Raw genomic sequence first — 17,025 nt, forward strand, 5'->3', positions numbered from 1 at the left:
CAACACTAGGTCCTGTCCTGTCCTCCATAATTATATTGAAGCTAATGCTATTGTGATCACTGGACCCGAAGTGCTCCCCAACACATACATCTGTCAGCTGACCTATCGCATTCCCTAACAGGAAAGCCAACACTGCCCCATCTCTAGTCGGTACTTCTATGTATTGTTGCTAAAAACTATCCTGCACACATTTCACAAACTCTAAACCATCCAGCCCTTTTACAGAATGAGCTTCCCAGTCTATGTGTGGAAAATTAAAATCTCCCACAATCACCACCTTGTGTTTACTACAAATATCTGCTATCTCCTTACACATTTGCTCTTCCAACTCACGCGCCCCATTAGGTGGCCTATAATACACTCCTATCAGTGTTACTACACCCTTCCCATTCCTCAATTCCACCCAAATAGCCTCCCTGGAGGAGCTGTCTAATCTATCCTTCCAAAGCACTGCCATAAGATTTTCTCGGACAAGCAATGCAACACCTCCTCCTCTGGCCCCTCCTACTCTATCACACCAGAAGCAACTAAATCCAGGAATATTTAGTTGCCAATCACACCCTTCCTGCAACCATGTTTCACTAATAGCTACAACATCATAATTCCAGGTATCAATCCACGCTTTAAGTTCATCCACCTTTCTTACAATGCTCCTAGCATTAAAATAGATACATTTAAGCTACTCTCCACCTCCTCCTCTCTTTTCATCCCTAACAATGCATTCAAATTTATTATCCTTTTCTTTCTTCTCCCCTACATCTTCGGGCTGAGCGCATCCCTTCTCCATCACCTGCCTTTCCTCCCTCACACACTGTCTATTTACTTGCTCTACTGGTGAACTAACCTCCTCTCCCATAGTTTCCTCAAATTGATTCCCGCCCCCCCATCTTACTAGTTTAAAGTCTGCCCTGTAGCCCTAGCAAACCTCCCCACTAGGATATTGGTCCCCCCAGGATTCAAGTGTAACCCGTCCTTCTTGAACAGGTCACGCCTGCCCCAGAAGAAGTCCCAATGATCCAGAAACTTGAATCCCTGCCCTCTGCTCCAATCCCACAGCCACACATTCATCCTCCACCTAATTCTATTCCTACTCTCACTGTCGCGTGGCACAGGCAGTAATCCCGAGGTTACTACCTTTGCGGTCCTTCTTCTTAACTGCCTTCCTAACTCCCTATACTCTAGTTTCAGGACCTCTTCCCCTTTCCTACCTATGTCATTGGTACCTACATGTACCACGACCTCTGGCTCCTCACCCTCCCACTTCAGGATATCTTGGACGCGATCAGAAACGTCCCGAACCCTGGCACCAGGGAGGCAAATTACCATCTGGGACTCCCGATCACTTCCACAGAACCGCCTGTCTGAACCCCTGACTATCGGAGTCCCCTATTACTATGGTCCTCTTTCTTCTATGCCTACCCTTCTGAGCTACAGGGCCGTCCTCTGTGCCGGAGGCCCGGCCACTGTCACTTCCACCAGGTACTCTGTCCCCCCCCAACAGTACTCAAACATGAGTAGTTATTGTCAAGGCGTACAGCCACTGGGGTACTCCCTAGTACCTGCCTCTTCCCTTTCCTGACCGTGACCCACCTATCTGCCTCCCGTAGCCCCGGAGTGACCACCTGCCTGTAACTCCTCTCTATCACCTTCTCACTCTCCCTGACCAGGCGAAGGTCATCGAGCTGCAGCTCCAGTTCCCTAACTTGGTCCCTCAGGAGCTACAGTTCGGCGCACCTGGCGCAGATGTGGACGTCCGGGAGGCTCGGAGACTCCAGGACCTCCCACATCCGACACCGAGAACAACAAGCTCCCTCACTCTCATACTTCCCAAATAACTGACAATAACAAGAACTAAAAGATAAGCCTACTGTGCCCTCTTCCGCCTAAGCCCTCTGAGCCCAAGCCCTACACTCTGCTCCCGGCGCACTCCACTGCCCGCAAACGAAGCTGCCGGCTTCTTAAGGCTGTGTTCTTTTTATATCTTCCCTCCTTCCCAGGCCTCCATCACACGCCTGCGCAGTCCCGCCTCTCAGAACTCCGATCTGAGATGCAATTGGACAATTTGAAAATGGCCGCCGCCGCACTTCCTCTCAAAGCCTCGCTGTCCTCTTCCAAAAGAGCAACATTACCACTGCAACATTACCTCTCGGCTTTTAAACTCAATCCCATGGTTGATGAAGACCAATGCAACGTATGCCTTCTTAACCACTGAGTCATGCTGCATAGCAGCTTTGAGTGTCCTATGGACTCAGGCCCCAAGATCCCTCTGATCCTCCACACTGCCAAGAGACTTGCCATTAATGCTATATTTTGCCATCAAATTTGACCTACCAAAATGAACCACCTCACACTTATCTGGATTGAACTCCATCTGCCAATTCTCAGTCTAGTTTTGCATCTTATCAATGTCCCTCTGTAACCTCTGACAGCTCTCCACACTATCCACAACACCCCCAACCTTTGTGTCATCAGCAAATTTACTAACCCATCCCTCCACTTCCTCATCCAGGTCATTTATAAAAATCACAAAGAGTAGGGAGTCCCAGAACAGATCTTTGAGGTACACCACTGGTTACCGAGCTCCATGCAAAATATGACCTGTCTACAACCACTCTTTGCCTTCTGTGGGCAAACCAGTCTGGATACACAAAGCAATATCCCCTTGGATCCCATGCCACCTACTTTCTCAAGAAGCCTTGCATGGGGTACCTTATCAAATGCCTTGCTGAAATCCATATACACTACATTGACTGCTCTTCCTTCATCAATGTGTTTTGTCACATCCTCAAAAAATTCAGTCAAGCTCGTAAGGCATGACCTGCCTTTGACAAAGCAATGCTGACTATTCCTAATCATGTTATGCCTCTCCAAATGTTGATAAATCCTGCCTCTGAGGATCTTCTCCATCAACTTCCCAACCACTGAAGTAAGACTCACTGGTCTATAGTTTCCTGGGCTATCTCTACTCCCTTTCTTCAATAAGGGAACAACATCTGCAACCCTCCAATCCTCCGGAACCTCTCCCTTCCTCGTTGATAGTGCAAAGATCATCACCAGAGGCTCAGCAATCTCCTCCCTCGCCTCCCACAGTAGCCTGGTGTACATCCTGTCCAGTTCCAGTGACTTATCCAACTTGATGCTTTCCAAAAGCTCCAGCTCATCCTCTTCCATAATATCTACATGCTCAAGCTCAATCCATTGTGAGTCATCACTATAATCATATAACCATATAACAATTACAGCACAGAAACAGGCCATCTCGGCCCTTTTAGTCCGTGCTGAACTTACTCTCAACTAGTCCCACTGACCCGCACTCAGCCCATGACCCTCCATTCCCTTTCCTGTCCATATATCTATCCAATTTTACTTTAAATGGCAATACTGAACCTGCCTCTACCACTTCCACTGGAAGCTTGTTCCACACAGCTACCACTCTCTGAGTAAAGAAATTCCCCGTCATGTTACCCTTAAACTTTTGCCCCCTCACTCTCAACTCATGTCCTCTTGTTTGAAACTCCCCTACTGTCAATGGAAAAAGCCTATCCACGTCAACTCTATCTATCCCCCTCATAATTTTAAATACCTCTATCAAGTCCCCCCTCAACCTTCTACACTCCAAAGAATAAAGACCTAACTTGTTCAATCTTTCCCTGTAACTTAGGTGCTGAAACCCAGTTTTCTAGTAAATCTTCTCTGTACTCTCTATTTTGTTGACATTTTTCCTATAATTCGGTGATAGAACTATACACAATACTCCAAATTCAGCCTTACCAATGCCATTACAATTTTAACATTATATCCCAACTCCTATACTCAATACTTTGATTTATATAGGCCAACATATCAAAAGCTTTCTTCACCACCCCATCCACGAGATTCCACCTTCAGGGAACTATGCACCATTATTCCTAGATCACTCTGTTCTACTGCATTCTTCAATGCTCTACCATTTACCATGTATGTCCTATTTCGATTATTCCTACCAAAATGTAGCACCTCACACTTATCAGTATTAAACTCCATCTGCCATCATTCAGCCCACTCTTCTAACTGGCCTAAATCTCTCTGCAAACTTTGAAAACCTACTTCATTATCCACATCGCCACTTACTTTAGTATCATCTGCATACTTACTAATCCAATTTACCACCCCATCATCCAGATCATTAATGTATATGACAAACAACATTGGACCCAGTACAGATCCCTGAGGCACACCACTAGTCACCAGCCTCCAACCTGACAAACAGTTATCCACCACTACTCTCTAGCATCTCCCATCCAGCCACTGTTGAATCCATTTTACTACTTCAATATTAATATCTAACGATTGAACCTTCCTAACTAACCTTCCATGCGGAACCTTGTCAAAGGCCTTACTGAAGTCCATATAGACAACATCCACTGCTTTACCCTCGTCAACTTTCCTTGTAACCTCTTCAAAAAATCCAATAAGATTTGTCAAACATGACCTTCCACGCACAAATCCATGTTAACTGTTCACTATCCTTCTCCTTAGTGAATACCGAAAAGAAATTGTTCAAAATCTCCCCCATCTCTTTTGGCTCCACACATAGCTGTCAACTCTGATTCTCTAAGGGACCAATTTTATCCCTTACTATCCTTTTGCTATTAATATAACTCTAGAAACCCTTTCGATTTATTTTCACCTTACTTGCCAAAGCAACCTCTTATCTTCTTTTAGCTTTTCTAATTTATTTCTCAAGATTCTTCTTACATTCTTTATATTGCTCGAGCACCTCATTTACTCCATGCTGCCTATATTTATTGTAGATATCTCTCTTTTTCCTAACCAAGTTTACAATATCCCTTGAAAACCATGGATCTCTCTAACTTTTAACCTTTCCTTTCAACCTAACAGGAACGTAAAGATTCTGTACCCTCAAAATTTCACTTTTAAATGACCGCCATTTCTCTATTACATCCTTCCCATAAAACAAATTGTCCCAATCCACTCCTTCTAAATCCTTTTGCATCTCCTCAAAGTTAGCCTTTCTCCAATCAAAAATCTCTATCCTGGGTCGTCTTATCCTTCGGCATAATTATATTGAAACTAATGGCATTGTGATCACTGGACCCGAAGTGCTCCCCAACACATACCTCCGTCACCTGACCTATTTCATTCCCTAACAGAAGATCCAACACTGCCCCTTCTCTAGTTGGAACCTCTATGTACTGCTGCAAAAAACGATCCTGCACACATTTTACAAACTCCAAACTTCATCCAGCCCTTTTACAGTATGGGCTTCCCAGTCTGTGTGGAAAATTAAAATCTCCCACAATCACAACCCTGTGCTTACTAAAAATATCTGATATCTCCTTGCAAATTTGCTCCCCTAATTCTTACTCCCCATTAGGTGGTCTATAATACACCCCTATAAGTGTTACTACACCTTTCCCATTCCTCAATTCCACCCAAATAGCCTCCCTAGACAAGACCTCTAATCTATCCTGCCAGAGCACTGCTGTAATATTTTCTCTGACAAGCAACGCAACACCTCTCCCTCTTGTCCCTCCAATTCTATCACACCTGAACAACGAAATCCAGGAATGTTTAGTTGCCAATCACACCCCTCCTGCAACTACGGTTCACTAATAGCTACAACATCATATTTCCAGGTATCAATCCATGCTCTAAGCTCATCCACCTTTCTTACAATGCTCCTAGCATTAAAATAAATGCACTTAAGAAATTCTCCACCTCTTCCTCTCTGTTTATCTCTAACAGTACAAAGAACTTTTTCTTTTTTCTTCTTCTTTTTCTTCCTTCTCCCATACATCTGTTCCTACACTCTGGTTCCCCTCCCCCCTCGTATCTAGTTTAATTCCACTGGAGCCTCTCTTGCAAACCTACCTGCAAGAATATTTGTCCCCCTCCAGTTCAGATGTAAACTGTCCCACCGGAACAGGTCCCATCTTCCCTGGAAAACTGCCCAATTATCTATAAATCTGAAGCCCTCCCTCCTGCACCATGTCTTCAACCACGTGTTGATCAGCACTGTCTTACAATTTCTAAACCCACCTGCACATGGCACTGGAAGCAACCCTGAGATTGCTATCTTGGAGGTATATGGGATTAGCTATTGATCTGGGCAGACTACTAGGGAGTGCAGAGCCAAGAAGTGCAGAGATAGATAATTCTTTAGTGGAGCTCAGCTCCATCGCCACCCAGTTAGGGCACTCGGGTTGGCCATGGAAGAAAGACCAGAAGGTAATACAACGTATATTAGCTGCCCAATAATATAAACGAAAGTTAGGTAAAGCCATGCCACCCTCTTTTTTAGATTTTTGGAGATGGATTTTATTAATTCTAGAGTGCTTATTCTGCCACAGATATGACAAAATAATAGTCTAAGGAATCAAAAAAAGATTTAGGAATAAAAATTGGGATAGATTGAAATAGGTATAAAAATTTGGGGAGAACATACATTTTAACAACATTAGTACGACCTACCAAAGACATAGATAGTGGTGACCATTGTACCAGACTCTGTTTTATAGCATATGAAAGATTGGCAAAGTTTTCACGAAAGAGATCTTTAAACTTCCTTGTGACTGTAATTCCAAGATAAGTAAATTGATTATGGGCTACTTTAAAAGGGAGATCTTGAAATGTCAGTTCTTGGGCTTCTTTATTAATTGGGAGAAGTTCACTCTTATGTAAATTAAGTTTATAGCCAGTCATCTGGCTAAACTGGTCAAGAAGTGAAAACATTAGAGGTAAGGATGTAGACGGATTTGAGAGAAAGAGTAATAAGTCATCAGCATAGAGAGAAACTTTATGCTCAACACCCCCTCTCCAAGTCCCAGTCAATTCAGGGCAGTTTCGAAATGCTATCGCCAGAGGTTCCATAGCCAAATCAAAGAGAAAGGGACTTAAGGGGCATCCCTGGCGGGTGCCATGTTTGAGATTAAATACTTGGGATTTCTGAAAATTGGTTAAAACAGAGGCAGTAGGACACAGGTACAGCAATTGGATCCAAGAAATGAAACTTTGGCCAAGGTCAAATTTTTCTAAAACTGCAAAAAGGTAGTTCCACTCTATATGATCAAATGCTTTCTCCGCATCGAGGGAAATAAGTGTCCATTTTAATGCAAGGGGTGTTGTGAACAAAGCAAATGAGCTTAGAGCGTGGATCAGTACTTGGAGATATGATGTGGTGGCCATTATAGAGACTCGGATGGCTCAGGGACAGGATTGGTTACTTCAAGTGCCAGGTTTTAGATGTTTCAGAAAGGACAGAGAGGGAGGCAAAAGAAGTGGGGGTGTGGCACTGTTGATCAGAGATAATGTCATGGCTGCAGAAAAGGTGGACACCATGGAGGGATTGTCTATGGAGTCTCTGTGGGTGGAGGTTAGGAACAGGAAGGGGTCTATAACTTTACTGGGTGTTTTTTATAGGCTGCCCAATAGTAACAGGGATATCGAGGAGCAGATAGGGAAACAGATCCTGGAAAGGTGTAATAATAACAGAGTTGTTATGATGGGAGATTTTAATCTCCCAAATATTGCTTGGCATCTCCCCAGAGCACGGGGTTTAGATGGGATGGAGTTTGTTAGGTGTGTTCAGGAAGGTCTCTTGACATAATATGTAGATAAGCCTACAAGAGGAAAGGCTGTACTGTACTTGATTTGGTATTGGAAAATGAACCTGGTCAGGTGTCAGATCTCTCAGTGGGAGAGCATTTTGGAGATAGTGATCAGAATTCTATCTCCTTGACAATAACATTGGAGAGAGATAGGAACAGACAAGTTATAAAAGTGTTTAATTGGAGTAAGGGGAATTATGAGGCTATCAGGCAGGAAAATGGAGGCTTAAATTGGAAACAGATGTTCTCAGGGAAAAGTACAGAAAGAAATGTGGCAAATATTTAGGGTATATTTGTGTAGAGTTCTGTGTAGGTATGTTCCAATGAGACAGGGAAGTTATGGTAGGGTACAGGAACCGGGGTGTACAAAGGCTGTAATAAATCTAGTCAAGAAGAAAATAAAAGGTTACAAAAGGTTCAGAGAGCTAGGTAATGTTAGAGATCTAGAAGATCATAAGGCTACTAGGAAGGAGCTTAAGAAGGAAGTTAGGAGAGCCAGAAGGGGCCATGAGAAGGCCTTGGCGGGCAGGATTAAGGAAAATCCCAAGGCATTCTACAAGTATGTGAAGAGCAAGAGGATAAGACGTGAAAGAATAGTACCTATCAAGTGTGACAGTGGGAAAGTCTGTATGGAACTAGAGGAAATAGTCGAGGTACTTAATGAATACTTTTCTTCAGTATTCAGTATGGAGAAGGATCTTGGTGATTGTAGCGATGACTTGCAGCAGACTGAAAAGCTTGATATTAAGAAAGAGGATGTGCTGGAGCTTTTGGAAAGCACCAAGTTGGATAAGTTACCAGGACCAGTTGAGATATACCCCAGGCTACTGTGGAAGGTGAGGGAGGAGATTACTGAGCCTCTGGAGATAATCTTTGCATCATCAATGAGGTCGGGAGAGGTTCCAGAGGATTGGAGGGTTGCAGATGTTGTTCCTTTATTCATGAAAGGGAGTAGAGATAACCCAGGAAATTATAGTCTTACCTCAGTGGTTGGTAAGTTGATGGAGAAGATCCAGAATATATGAACATTTGGAGAGGTATAATATGATTATGAGTAGTCAGCATGGCTTTGTCAAGGGCAGGTCATGCCATGCCTTACGAGCCTGATTGAATTTTTTGAGGATGTGACCAAACACATTGATAAGGAAGAGCAGTAGATGTCGTGTATATGGATTTCAGCAAGGCATTTGATAAGGTACCCCATGCAAGGCTTAGTGAGAAAGTAAGGAGGCATGGGATCCAAGGGAATATTGCTTTGTGGAACCAGAACTGGCTTGCCCATAGAAGGCAAAGATTGATTGTAGACGTGTCATATACTGCATGGAGGTCGATGGCCAGTGGTGTGCCTCAGGGATCTGTTCTGGGACCCTTACTCTTAGTGATTTTTATAAATGACCTGGATGACCTGGAGGGATGGGTTAGTAAGTTTGCTGATGACACAAAGGTTGGAGATGTTGTGGATAGTGTGGAGGGCTGTCAGAGGTTACAGAGGAACATTGATAGGATGCAAAACTGGTCTGAGAAGTGGCAGATGGAGTTCAAACCAGATAAATGGTAAGTGGTTCATTTTGGTAGGTCAAATATGATGGCAGAATATAGTATTAATGGTAAGACTCTTGGCAGTGTGGAGGATCAGAGGGATCTTGGGGTCTGAGTCCATAGGACGCTCAAAGCAGCTGCACAGGTTGACTCTGTGGTTAAGTCGTGTGGTGTATTGGCCATTATCAAACGTGGAATTGAATTTAGGAGCCGAGAGGTAATGTTGCAGCTATATAGGACCCTGGTCAGACCCCACTTGGAGTACTGTGCTCAGTTCTGGTCGCCTCCCTACAGGAAGGATGTGGAAATCATAGAAAGGGTGCAGAGGAGATTTACAAGGATGTTGCCTGGATTGAGGAGCATGCCTTATGAGAACAGGTTGAGTGAACTCGGCCTTTTCTCCTTGGAGCAACAGAGGATGAGAGGTGACCTGATAGAGGTGTATAAGATGATGAGAGGCATTGATCGTGTGGATAGTCAGAGACTTTTTCCCAGGGCTGAAATGGTTGCCACAAGAGGACACAGGTTTAAGGTGCTGGGGAGTAGGTACAGAGGAGATGTCAGGGGTAAGTTTTTTAGTGGTGAGTGGTGAGTGCGTGGAATGGGCTGCCGGCAACGGTGGTGGAGGTGGATATGATAGGGCCTTTTAAGAGGCTTTTGGATAGGTGCATGGAGCTTAGTAAAATAGAGGGCCCTAGGTAAGCCTAGTAATCTCTAAGGTGGGGACATGTTCAGCACAACTTTGTGGGCCGAAGGCCCTGTATTGTGCTGTAGGTATTCTATGTTTCTATGTGTCTATGTTGGCTGAATTCTTCTGTTCCAGTTCTCCATAACTCTTCATTCAAGTTTAATTGTATTTCAACCATACATGAATACTCCATGAATACAGCCAAATGAAACTGTCACTCCGAGGCTAAGGTAGAAATCACAGTACCAACAGTCATACACAACACGAGGCATACATAGCACATATAAAATAGCAAGTAAAATACAAAGAAAAGCTCAATCCCCGAGTCCATGAATGTTGCAACAGTCTGCAGATAAACACAATCCATCTTGTCTTCTGCTGAGCAAACACCAGAGGGCAGCAGCAACTCCACCATGTGGCATCCAGCGGAGTGCTCCAATGCCTCTCTCATGGGTGGCTGTAACCAGGCGACACTGTAGCTTGAGACCTAGTTTTCGCCATGACTGAGGCCATACAGCTCCCCTACTGTTTGCCAATAAATCAGTGAATTGGACTTGAGGCATTCACATTAACAATGTCTAACAGTGTCTTACAATCTGGAGTAATGTAAACAAGAAGATCACTCACTGTTAGACTGGGCATTTTCTTTGTGTGTTGACTCTGATGCAGGCAGTTGCCCGATTCGCATTGTCCTGCTCCTTTAGCTTCTCCCCAGCCAAGCAACTTGCTGATGGGGTAGACATACAATACTTTAAGTTTTAATGTCCAGCATGGTCATGTGATCATAAAAATATTTTTAAAAAACACAGTATCTCCATGGGAGCTGCTGCATCACAGGACGCTGCCATCTTCTGAGACTTTGGAAATTCCTTGATTTTCCAGATATCTGCTTAGGTACATCTCATGTCCTGGCCTACACCACCCTAAGAGGCAGAGAATACCAGAGATTCACTATCCTCAGAGACAAGAATTTTTTATATAGTCAGCTTTAAATGACTGTTCCCTAGTTATGGCCCCTTGTTTTTTACTCTCTGACAAGCAAACATATCTCAACATCTACACTTTCATCTCTCTAAGGAACACATTTTCTAGTTATGTCTCTTCGTTTCTGACTCTCTTTATGAAAATATTTTAACACCTACACTTTCAAACCCTATAAGACAAATAAATTCACATCTCATTCTTTTAAAGTAGGAGTAATAAAGTTCAAAACTCTTTTACCTGGATGATAATCTCAGCCCAGAAATGAGCTTAATGAATCTCTTTAGGACTGCCTCTAATTCTACCTTATACTACTGGACACAGCATACCAGATATGGCCTCTCCAACACCCTGTACAACAGTAACAAAACTTTCCTCTTCTCAAACTCCAACCCCTTTGCAATAAAGCCCAAACTGCAGTTTGCCTTTTTAACTCTTTGTTACACCTGCCTGTTATTTATCCACTAAAACACCTAGATCCCCTTGAACGTAACATATTTGTAGTTTCACTCAATTTGATAATAATTCTCTTCGCAAAGTGCACAATTTCAGTTCCTGACATTAATCTCCATTGCCAGGTTCTCATCTATTCATCTTCTTTATCTTTATCTGGTTGAATAATCACAATAGTCCCTTTCACTCACCAGCAGGCTTGAAAATATTCACTTCCCTTCCCTCCTCAAGGCATTTCATTGAAGCCAGGGAAAAGAAGTTAGAAATGAAACATACTTAAGTCACATGGTGGGACTTGAAAAACAAAGTGAATGTCTGACCATAGTGCTACAGGACCATAAGACATAAGAGCAGAATTAGGCCATTTGGCCCATCAAGTCTGCTCTGTCATTCAATCATGGCTGATCCTTTTCTCTCTTCTTAACCCCATTCCTGAGCCTTCTCCCCATAACCTTTGATGTCAAGTCCAATCAAGAATCTATCATTCGCTGCCTTAATTCTACCCAATGACCTGGCCTCCACAGCTTCACTTGGAAACAAATTCCTCAAATTCACCAGCAGTTGGCTAAAGAAATTTGTCTGCATCACTATTTTGAAAGGGCTCTATCCTGAGGCTGTGTGCTCTTGTCCTAGGTTCCCCAACTATGGAAAATATCCTTTCCACATCTACTCTGTCTAAACCTTTCAACATTTGACAGGTTTCAATGAGATCGCCCTTCTCCTTCTAAGTTCCAGCGAGTACAGATCCAGAGCTATCAAATGTTCCTCACATGATAACCCTTTTATTCTGGAATCATCCTTGTGAACCTCTTCTATACCCTCTCCAATGCCAGCACAACTTTTCTGAGATGAAGAGTCCAATACTGTTCACAATACTCAAGGTGAGGCCTCACTGGTGCCTTATAAAGCTTCAGCGTCACATCCCTACTCTTGTATTCTAGACCTCTTGAAATGAATGCTAATATGGCTTTTGTCTTCCTCAGCACCAACTCAACTGGCAAGTTAACCTTTAGGGTGTTCTGCACAAGGACTCCCAATTCCCCCTGCAACAGAATGCACAACATGTAGAACCTTGAAGCAGATGGGCTACAGTAGAAGACTACAAAGATACACTAAGTAGCCACATAACTTAAAAGATTTTTTATATGTACAGTACCTTCATTTAGCAACCCCCAGGTGACAAATGATTTTCTAGCTGGTCTCTCAAAATGCCCTGGCTTTTTCAAGAAATTATGCTTACAAACTAGGTCCCTTTTTCCTGCATCATGTTTAGAATTACAGTATGCCATTTACTCTCCCTTGTCTCTCTCCTTCCTTCTGTGAAAATAAATGACATCACTTCTTAGTATTAACTTCAATCTGCCATTTGTCCATTCATCTGCTCCACCCTTGTCTTTTTCCAGGTGATTAACATTCAACTTAATTTCAAGCTTTGCATCGTTTGCAAAGTGGTATTTCTGCATCCCATGATGAATTAGTCTATATAATTAAATTAGCCCCAGAACTGACTACCACACTCCAGGTGAAAAAAACAACAGCTTACCACAACTCTGTTTCCTCTCTTTAAAGCATTTTCCTGTTCATACAGTCAGTGGTTCATTCATTTCACCAGCTTCAATTTTCTAATTAATTTTTGTGTGGTGTCTTCTAAAATCCAAGTATTATCTAAATATTAGAGAAAACTGGAACTTCTGTGATATTTTATTCTTGATAGTGGAGCACTGTTAGAATTCAATTTTCTTTAACAGAAGTATGCTGGTTGATTATAGCTCATGGACAGTTTGTATTAAAATGGTGTTTTCTACGATGACTTTCCAACATTTGGAATGCAACATCTAGATTATCAGACTGCTGTGTTACCTAATAACTTACTGGTTGCTGGAAATATAGTAAAACATTATTAGTTTATGTGTAAACATGAGGAAATCTGCAGATGCTGGAAATTCAAACACACACAAAATGCTGGTGGAACACAATAGGCCAGGCAGCATCGATAGGGAGAAGCGCTGTCGATGTTTCGGGCTGAGACCCTTCATCAGGACTAACTGATAGGAAAGATAGTAAGAGATTTAAAAGTAGTGGGGGGAGGAGGAAATGCAAAGTGATAGGAGAAGACTGGAGGGGATGGGATGAAGCTAAGAGCTGGAAAGGTGATTGGTGAAAGTGATACAGAGCTGGAGAAGGGAAAGGATCATGGGACGGGAGGCCTCAGGAGAAAGAAAGGTGGGGGGAAGCACCAGAGGGAGATGGAGAACAGGCAAACAACTAAATATGTCAGGGATGGGGTAAGAAGGGGAGGAGGGCATTAACGGAAGTTAGACAATAGTCAATAGGTGCAGAAGTAGACCATTTGGCCCTTCGAGCCTGCACCGCCATTTTGAGATCATGGCTGATCATCTACTATCAATACCCGGTTCCTGCCTTGTCCCCATATCCCTTGATTCCCCTATCCATAAGATACCTATCTAGCTCCTTCTTGAAAGCATCCAGAGAATTGGCCTCCACTACCTTCCGAGGCAGTGCATTCCAGACCCCCACAACTCTCTGGGAGAAGAAGTTTTTCCTTAACTCTGTCCTAAATGACCTACCCCTTATTCTCAAACCATGCCCTCTGGTACTGGACTCTCCCAGCATCTGGAACTTATTTCTTGCCTCTATCTTGTCCAATCACTTAATAATCTTACATGTTTTAATCAGATCCCCTCTCAATCTCCTTAATTCCAGCGTGTGCAAGCCCAGTCTCTCTAACTTCTCTGCGTAAGACAGTCCAGACAACCCAGGAATTAACCTCGTGAATCTATGCTGCACTTCCTCTGCAGCCAGGATGTCCTTCCTTAACCCTGGAGACCAAAACTGTACACAATACTCCAGGTGTGGTCTCACCAGGGCTCTGTACAAATGCAAGAGGATTTCCTTGCTCTTGTACTCAATTCCCTTTGTAATAAAGGCCAACATTCCATTAGCCTTCTTCACTGCCTGCTGCACTTGCTCATTCACCTTCAGTGACTGATGAACAAGGACTCCTAGATCTCTTTGAATTTCTCCCTTACCTAACTCTACACCGTTCAGGTAATAATCTGCCTTCCTGTTCTTACTCCCAAAGTGGATAACCTCACACTTATTCACATTAAACATCATCTGCCAAGTATCTGCCCACTCACCCAGCCTATCCAAGTCACCCTGAATTCTCCTAGCATCCTCATCACATGTCACACTGCCACCCAGCTTAGTATCATCAGCAAATTTGCTGATGTTATTTTCAATGCCTTCATCCAAATCGTTGACATAAATTGTAAACAGCTGTGGTCCCAATACTGAGCCCTGTGGCACCCCAATAGTCACCACCTGCCATTCCGAGAAACACCCATTCACCGCTACCCTTTGCTTTCTATCTGCCAACCAGTTTTCTATCCTTGTCAATGTCTTCCCCCCGATGCCCTGGGCTTTGATTTTACCCACCAATCTCCTATGTGGGACCTTATCAAATGCCTTCTGAAAATCGAGGTACACTACATCCACTGGATCTCCCCCGTCTAACTTCCTGGTTACATCCTCGAAAAACTCCAACAGATTAGTCAAGCATGATTTACCCTTGGTAAATCCACACTGGCTCGGCCCAATCCTATCACTGCTATCTAGATATGCCACTATTTCATCCTTAATAATGGACTCTGGCATCTTCCCCACCACCGATGTTAGGCTGACAGGTCAATAGTTCTCTGTTTTCTCCCTCCCTCCTTTCTTAAAAAGTGGGATAACATTAGCCATTCTCCAATCCTCAGGGCCACCTCCTCAGGTCCCCAGGTCCAATTTCCAGGGCTACCTCCTTTAGTACCTTAGGATGCAGACCATCTGGACCTGGGGATTTGTCAGCCTTCAGTCCCATCAGTCTACTCATCACCGTTTCCTTCCTAATGTCAATCTGTTTCATTTCCTCTGTTACCCTATGTCCTTGGCCCATCAATACATCTGGGAGATTGCTTGTGTCTTCCTTAGTGAAAACAGACCTAAAGTACTCATTAAATTCTTCTGCCATTTCTCTGTTTCCCATAACATTTTCACCCAATTCATTCTTCAAGGGCCCAACAGTGTTCTTAACTATCTTCTTTCTCTTCACATACCTAAAAAAGCTTCTGCTATCTTCCTTTACATTCCTGGCTAGCTTGCTTTCGTACCTCATTTTTTCTCCCCGTATTGCCTTTTTACTTAAGTTCTGTTGTTCCTTAAAAACTTCCCAATCATCTGTCCTCCCACTCACCTTAGCCCTGTCATACTTCCTTTTTTTTAATGCTATGCAAATCTCTGACTTCCTTTGTCAACCACTGTGGCCCATTTCCCCCCTTTGAATCCTTCCTTCTCTGGGGGACAAACTGATTTTGCACCTTGTGCATTATTCCCAAGAATACCTGCCATTGCTGTTCCACTGCCTTTTCTGCTAGGCTATCCGTCCAGTCAACTTTGGCCAGCTCCTCCCTCATGGCTCCGTAGTTTCCCCTGTTCAACTGCAACACTGACACCTCCGAGCTGCCCTTATCCTTCTCAAATTGCAGATAAAAACTTATCATATTATGATCACTACCTCCTAATGGCTCCTTTACTGCAAGATCACTTATTATGTGATCATTATGTAATCCTGTTCATTACATAACACTAAATCCAGAATAGTCTTGTCCCTAGTCGGCTCTCGTACAAACTGTTCCAAGAATGCATCCCGTAGGCACTCTACAAACTCCCTATCCTGTGGTCCAGCACCAATCTGATTCTCCCAGTTCACCTGCATGTTGAAATCCCCCATAACTACTGCGACATTACCTTTGCCACATGCCAATGTTAACTCCCTATTCAACTTTCACCCAATATCCATTAGAGAAGTCAATGTTCACGCCATCAGGTTGGAGGCTACCCAGCCAGTATATAAGGTGTTGTTCCTCCAACCTGAGTTTGGATTCATTTTGACAATAGAGGAGGCCATGGATAGACATATCAGAATGGGATGTGGAATTAAAATGTGTGGCCACTGGGAGATCCTGCTTTCTCTGGCAGACTGAGCGTAGGTGCTCAGTGAAATGGTCTCCCAGTCTGCGTTGGGTCTCACCAATATATAAAAGGCCACACCGGGAGCACTGGATGCAGTATACCACACCAGCCGACTCACAGGTGAAGTGTCGCCTCACCTGGAAAGGACTGTCTGGGGCCCTGAATGGTGGTGAGAGAGGCAGAAATGAGTTCAGTGGGTGCAGGAGTAAGCTGAGACAATAGGTCTACCTGAACTCATTTTTGCATACCTTGACACTGTCTTATCCCCCCTTGTTCAATCTCTTCCCACCTATGGTCGTGACACTTCTCACGCTTTGAATTTTTTCAATGATTTTAAGTTCCCTGTCCCCCACCGTCTTATTTTCACCATGGACGTCCAGTCCCTACATACCTCCATCCCCCACCGAGATGGTCACGCCGCTCACCCTTTTTTTTTGGATTCCGGACCTAACCACCACTCTCCTCCATCTAGCGGAATTAGTTCTTACTCTCAATAATTTCTCCTTTGGCTCCTCCCACTTCCTCCAAACCAAGGGTGTAGCCATGGGCACCCGTATGGGTCTCAGTTATGCCTGCCTTTTGTTGGCTTTGTGGAACAGTCCATGTTCCAAGTCTATACGGGTATCCATCCCCCTCTTTTCCTTCGCTACATCGACGACTGCATTGGCGCTGCCTCCTTCACATATGCTGAGCTCGTTGACTTTATTAACTTTGCCT

General features: G+C 43.7%; 1 protein-coding gene across 10 annotated transcripts in view; it reads right to left on the reverse strand.

The window, feature by feature from the left end:
- Positions 1–17,025, reverse strand: part of acmsd (aminocarboxymuconate semialdehyde decarboxylase) — a 169,522-nt gene that overhangs the window by 114,721 nt on the left and 37,776 nt on the right. For 7 of the 10 annotated variants that reach the window (XR_009511534.1, XM_059966275.1, XM_059966276.1 and 4 more), the window contains one exon: positions 10,465–10,564. The exons of the other annotated variants lie outside the window; for them this stretch is intronic. The gene's annotated coding sequence lies outside the window, so the exon portion shown is untranslated. The remainder of the gene's footprint in view (positions 1–10,464; positions 10,565–17,025) is intronic. 10 annotated transcript variants of the gene reach the window in all.

This window comes from Hypanus sabinus, chromosome 4 (genome assembly GCF_030144855.1).
Source record: "Hypanus sabinus isolate sHypSab1 chromosome 4, sHypSab1.hap1, whole genome shotgun sequence".
NCBI classification, from domain to species: Eukaryota; Metazoa; Chordata; class Chondrichthyes; order Myliobatiformes; family Dasyatidae; genus Hypanus; species Hypanus sabinus.